Consider the following 7085-nt stretch of genomic DNA (forward strand, 5'->3'; position numbering starts at 1 on the left):
ATCATCATCATCATCATCATCATCATCATCATCATCATCATCATCATCATCATCAATAGTAGTACTAGTATTACTAATACAAGTAGTAGTAGTAATACTAGTATTACTAGTATACTCGTGGTAGCAATAGTAGCAGTAGTAGTATACGCTTGTTGATTGACTGACTTCATGGGTGGTCCATTAAAAGCAGAGCCACTCTTTCCCATTCACCCTGTTAATGGTTTTCCCTCTTCTCCCATTGTTGAGTGCTAAGTCATCATAGACTTGTAAGCTTATAAAGCCTGAGCTGGGAGATCATCTAGGCTAGGGGTTTTTAAGCTGAGATCCATAAATCGTTTTAAAAAAATTTGGTCACTTTATTTCAATATGATTGGTTTCCAATGCATTTTTTTTTTTTACACATTTAAGAACTTGATTCAGAGAAGGGGTCCATAGACTTCTTCAGCCTATTGCCAAAAGGATCGATGATACAAACAAGGTAAAGACCTCCTGATCTAGTCCCATCCCCTACTCAAAACACAGATGCCTCCTACCACATTCCTAATACTTGGGCATCCATCTTCTGTTGGAACACGTTTGTTGGGAAAGTCACTATATCATAATACAACTCATTCCAGATTTGACAAATTCTATTGTTAGGAAGTTTGTTTGCTAGTCCTTTGCCCTGACAAAGTAGTTCATGGACTGGAAATGTCTGCAAATGACTGATGCAAGCTAGTCTTTACCAACATCCTAAGGAGCAGGTTAATTACATTCTGACTTCAGGGGCAAAGACCTCTGAGCTCAGGTTCAGGATTCTGTTTCCCTTCCACTGCCCATAAAATTTGACAAGTGGCAGCATTCAGAGGAAATTTGGGGGGCTGCTTACAGGTGCCAGTCCAGCCCACTCCCTATTAGCAAAAAGAGAAGCCAGTGCTCAGCAGCATGAGGAAGAATCAAGCCATAGCCCATGCATTGACTCAGAGCAGAGACTGGCTTATCGCTCTGAGCCCATTTCATTTTCTCAGACTCCCTTGCAAGCCACACTCGCTGGGGCTTCCGTCTATTTGTTCATAATGCTCTCCACTTTGGAATTCGTTTGCCTTTCATTTGGCCTCTCTTAATCACGTTCATCCTTTAAGATCCAAGTCAAATCCTACCTTCCCCCCCAAAGCTTCCCATGGACCTTCCAGACTATGCTGATCTCTCCTTTCTCTGACCTCCTAGAGCAATTTAGCAAGAGCAGTGTAGTATTTGATTATATGCTGTCTTGTTTCCCTGTTTATATATTTATGACTTGTTTCCCCAACTAGATTGTAAATTCTTATGGGCAAAGACTGCATCTTATCTTTGATCTGGATGCCCTCACAGCACCAAGCGCTCCACTAGACATACCAGGTACTGAATAAACATTTTTGAATAAAGCATGATCTGATTTAGAGGTATCCTGATACACTGACTCAAGTTTTGCTTGAGTCAAATCTATAAAAAGAAATGGGTATTCATTTCTGAAAGGTTCTCCAAGATTTCAACTCTCCTCTGGTTTCTTTGCAGCAAAACCACTTCTCTTTCTCTCCAACCACCAGCTGGATGTTTGCTTTCCCGAGGGTAGCACCTGTCTTATCTTGGTACTTTCTGTACCAAGCCCTGTCATGACTCTTGCTGCCAGCCCACGGTCCTCCACAGCCAGTCATACCAGAAGTCATTACGGGACATAACCTAATTCATTAGGACATAAATACTTAAACACAGTATTTTCTTGCTGGCCTTCCCCCCAGTTTGATCAATGTTGGTGACTCCTCCTCTTCATGCATCCCACTGAGAACAATTTGGCTGGAAGCAGCTGACATATGTTACACTCTGCATACTAATCTCCCAGGTATTTGTACATTCTCTGATGCCATCCCTTACTGTGCAGAGTGATGCTGCTGCCCTTTGTCACACTCTCCACGTGGCTTCCTGCCTTCTCCCGGTAGATGATGAAGCTGTGGTCACGTCGATGCCTCCCGCTGAAATCTTGTACCAAGGTAATAAAGGCAAAAACCATCATGGGAACAAATCAGAGACAAGGTCGTAAAGTTAGCAAGGGAGGAAAAAGAGAGCCTGTGGAAAGATAAGCCAGAAGAGCTGACACAGCAACTAAAGAGCCACAACCAGGCAGAGGGCTGTCCAGGGATGAGAAAAACACAGTGATTTTTCCCTGGGGCATCGATGAGTCTCTCCCTGATGCGACCACTGGACAGAGACCACTTTCTGCTGGGTAATGTAGGCAGGACTCAACATTTGGAGAAGCCAAGCGGACAAATGATCCCTTCAATTTGACCCACCAACAGCTCATCATATCATGTCATCTTCCGTGCGCCCACAGGGTGATTTTTCTCTAACGACGCCAGTCTTCTTTCTGAAGGCCAACACAACATGAGAATGACAGGATGCCAGAGCTGGAAGAAGCCTTCGAGATCACTGGTTATGCTCCTCTCTGTTTCCTGATGAGGAAACTGAGGTACACAGAGCGAAATTGACTTGCATAAGATTTTCTGGCTCCCTGTCTGCTCTACCACTCTGCCTTCATGTTGTAGTACAAGAGCGTTCAGGATCAGTACAGTGAGTTGGCAAGAGAGTGAACAGGAACACTGACCTCAGGAAGTCAGTATGATACAGTGGAAAGAGTACTGGATTTAGAGTCAGAGGCCCTGGGTTCAAGTCCTAACTTTGTCAGTGGGTGATCTTGAGCAAGTCATTTAATTTCTCTGGGCCTCAGTTTCCTCATCTGTAAAATGAGAGAATGACTAGGTTTGCAAAACACTTTAGGTATTTTATCTTATATGATCCTCACAGTCACCCTAGGAAGTTGTTATTATTCCCATGTATAGATGAGGAAATTGAGGCAGACAGATTCAAAGTAATTTGCTTACTTAGTATCTGAGGTAGTATTTGAACTCAGGTCTTGTTGACTTCAGGTCCAGGACTCTAGTCACTGCATTACCTAGCTGTCACTGAGCTCCTGTATGGTTCTAAGTGGTCCCTAAGGTCCCTTACAGTTCTAAAACTAAGTGACTTCGTTTTCTTTCCAGCTTTGTCACTCATTAGATACGTAACTGGCTAAGTCACCAACCTCTATAAGTCTCTGCTCCATTACTTGTAAAATGAGATTAAACATGCCCATACTTTATCACCTTATAGGGTTATTGTGAGGAAAGTATTTTGTAAATCATAAAACATCATGTGACCTTGAGCTATTATTTTTGTTCTAGATGTATTTTTGGAATGGGGCACATATATCAAATCCTGTTTGGCAGTTAAATCCAATTTTGAATATGCTAGGAGAGTTCAAAATTTACAGGCATACTTAGGAGAATCCTTTGGTAAAGCAAGGAGTCCTCATATAATACAAATAAATCACCCCTAATTTGTTTTGTGAGGCCGGATTTTTCAGTTTTTTCCAAGTGGGTCACACCTGTAAACAACACAAACAATGGCAGAGGAGAACCAATAGCATCCAGAAGTCTCAGCAGCTATAATAATTGCTTCCTTTTTTCTATGATCAGAGCTTGCATGGGAAAGAGGGCAAAGATCTGATTATCTGGCATGCCCAAATCAGCTATCTGATAGAAGAACTCACAACACCAAGCTTATAAAGCCAGCACTGATGTCTCCAGTTAGTTGTCAAAATGTGACCTGGTTTTAAGGTTGTTAGTGTGACAGCCTGCAGGACCACAGGATAAAGATGGGGTACCCCCAGGGAAAAAGATACTCTCTGCTTTCTAGAGTAAGATGGAACCTAACTAAAAGTGACCTGAAAGTGACAAAGAGATTGAAATTGCGGAGAATGCTTTGTATTTGGTTGAACAGTGGAAGGATACTGATAAAGCATGGACTCTGTATTGAGGGTGAGAAAACAACTGAGGAAAAGCTGCTTCTATTTTTGATTCAATGGTTGATTTCCCAGGAAGATTTGAACTGCATTGTCAACAAGCTCATGCAGCTGAACATTCTGCCCTTTATTCTTTTCTTAATTGTAAAACTGTTAATGGTGCCTTTTGTTTTTATATTACATCAAACTCTGAATATACTCTTCTCCCTCTTCTACTCAGTAAACCTTCTTTTACATCAAAAATAAAAAACAAAACAGTTTAGCAAAATCAACCATATCTGACAGCATATGCAACATTCCACCCTCACAGTCCCCCACCTCTCCAAGGAAAGGAGTTGCTTTCATTCTTACCAGAAAGAAAAGGAAAATAACCCAGTTCAAGCCAACAAACATTTATTAAGAAAACATGTTGAATGGAGGTATTCAGCTGAGAAAGACAGATTACAGAAGATCAAAGACTAACCACCCTAGGAGTATTTTACAAGATTATATCCAATACCCTACAGCATCTAGAGAACAGTAAAATTCATTCAATAAACAGTATGAAGGGTCTCTTATGTTCAAGGCACTATGTTCCACAGTGTTCCCTGGGGAAGACAAAAATAAATATGACACCAGCTCTGCCCTCATGATCTTAATGATGACCTTGAGTCATCAAGAAAAGGTTACATTATGCTCCATATGCTCTGTTTCCCAAGATAGGAAGTACATAACACGTTAGAAATATTTCCTTCAAAAACATTGGAAATGAAAAAAAGGTTTCAGCATTTAAGTCATTACACTTGGGCACCCAGAGAAATCCTGTCTTGGCAACAGATTGAATATGGAAGGTGGAAGAGTGAGAAAAGAATCCAGGATTAATGAAGTTATGAACTTGAGTGGCTTCAAGAATGGTGGTGTCCTCAAAAGACACAGGGAAGTTTAGTGAAAGGCTGGATTTCGCAGTTGGATGGTCAGATCTCTTTTTGGACATGTTAATTTTGAGATGTCCATAGGACATCCAGGACACATCCAACAGGCAGCTGGGAAAGAAGAATTATACATATGGGGATTTTGGAGTCATCTGTTTCAAGATGAAAGTGAATCTATGGGATTAGGTCAGATCACTCAATGAGGGAGATTATAGAAAGGAAAAATCCCATTGCTCCTTCTAACTTCCCTACTGTGCCAAGGTCACCGCCATGCTTCTAATCAATGCTTACCCCAACCTAGTTTCATAACCTCTGAGTCATCCTGGAGTCTTCACTCTCCTTTATGCCCACCTCAGAGCAGTCACTGAGACATGCCCAATCCATCTCCAAGGCTTCTCTTGCATTCATTCCCTTCTCTCTACGCCCCCACCCATCACTCTCGTTCAAGACTTTTTCACTTCTCACCTGACTACTGCCCTTGGTGGCACAGTCAGTAGAGTACTAGGTGTGGGGTCAGGAAAACTTGAGTTCAAATCCAGCTTCAGACACTTATAATATGTGTGTCACTTGCCTCCTGCCTGCTTCAGTTTCCTCAGCTATAAAATGGTGATAATAATAGTACCTTCCAGCCAAGGTGCTTGTGAAAATCAAATGAGATATTTATAAAGCATTTAATATAGTTTCTGACATATAGTGGGCATTTAATTAAGTTTGCTCCCTTCTCTTCCCTCATAATTCTTGTCCCTGGATCCAGCCTTTTCCTTCTCCAAACCATCCTTCACCAAGATGCCAAAATGGTGATCATTTAAGGGACAAATCTGACCATGGCACTCTCTATTCATGGAGCCTCAACGACTTCTTCTTTTCTCTATGATAAAATACAAATTCCTCTGTTTGACATTTAAAGCCCTTCACAATCTAGCTTCAAGCTCTCTTTCCAGACTGATTTCATATCACTCCCCCTCCCGTACTTCATGCACTAGCTGAACTGGCCTACTTGTGGCTTCCTGTACATGACATTCCATTGCCTGTCTCTGTGCCTATGCCAAGAGCCCCCTTCCCCTTCATTTTTTTCCTCTCCTACAAATCCCTAGGTCCCTTCAGGGCTTAGTTCAGGTGCTTCCTCCCTCACAAACCCTAGACATCACTGTTCTTTGATCCCTGTGAAATGCGTTTGTATTTTTTTGCTTATTGCTTATATTTATTTATGTATATGTTGTTTCCCAGTGGAAAGCAAACTTTTTTGAGGACAGGGACTATTTTATTTTATTTTTGGTTCTGGAATACCCAGCATCTAGTGTCCAGTATATGGTAGCCATGTAAATGTCTAATGTAAGGTTCAAGTTAGAGACTTCTGAGGCATCCATGCTAAGGATGGATAGCTTCTGGTAGCAAACAAAATCCAATCTGAGTACATAACCAAGCCAGTCACCCTGATAAAGAGCCATGGGCTGCCAGGGAGATGTATGAAACTGGAAACTTAGAGAAGCAGGTGCTGAAGGTATAATTTTTTCTTTGAAATGTGCCTGCCTGTGAAATTAATAAGTAACTATGGCTGCTCTTTGGGAAGACTTGTAGCTCATGCAAGGTCAAGAATCCCACCCTACAACAGTGATCAACAATCAAAAAGCCAGGCACTGTGCTAAGTGCTGGCAATACAAAGATAGACAAAAGTCTGCCTTCGAGAAACTCATATTCTAAAGGGGGAGAGAGCATGTAAACAACTATGTTCACACATGATTTATATAGTGTAAATGGAAGATGAAATTAGAGGAAAGGAACTATAATGGGAGATGAGAGAGAAGGCAAGAGTGGAAAAAGCCTCCTGCAGAAGATGGGATTTCACCTGGGTTGTGAAAGAGACCAGGAAATTGGGGAGGTGAACAAGAGGGGAAGAGCATTTCAAGCTTGGTGGGGGAATTGGAAATGGAGGTATGGAGACAGGAGATGGTATGTTGTCCTGTGAGAGGAATAGCAAGTGGATGAGGGGTAGCTGCATCATTAGAGTGTAGAGAGGGGAATAGAGTATAAGAAGACTGGAAAGGTAAGAAAAGGCTAGGTTGTTAAGGACTTTGGGTGCCAATCACAGAGTTTATTTTTGATCCCAGAGGTAACGCGGAGCCCCTGGAGCCATCCCCAATAAATGGTTATCCAGTCACTGATTGGAGAATTCCAGTGAGGTTCCTCAATTGATAAATGGTCAAAGGATATGATCAGACAGTTTTCAGATGAAGAAATCAAAGCTATCTATAGGCATATGAAGAACTGCTCTAAATCACTTCTTATCAGAGAAATGCAGATAAAAACAACTCTGAGGTACT

Source organism: Vombatus ursinus, unplaced genomic scaffold, assembly GCF_900497805.2.
Source record: "Vombatus ursinus unplaced genomic scaffold, bare-nosed wombat genome assembly UNPS02014820.1, whole genome shotgun sequence".
NCBI lineage: Eukaryota > Metazoa > Chordata > Mammalia > Diprotodontia > Vombatidae > Vombatus > Vombatus ursinus.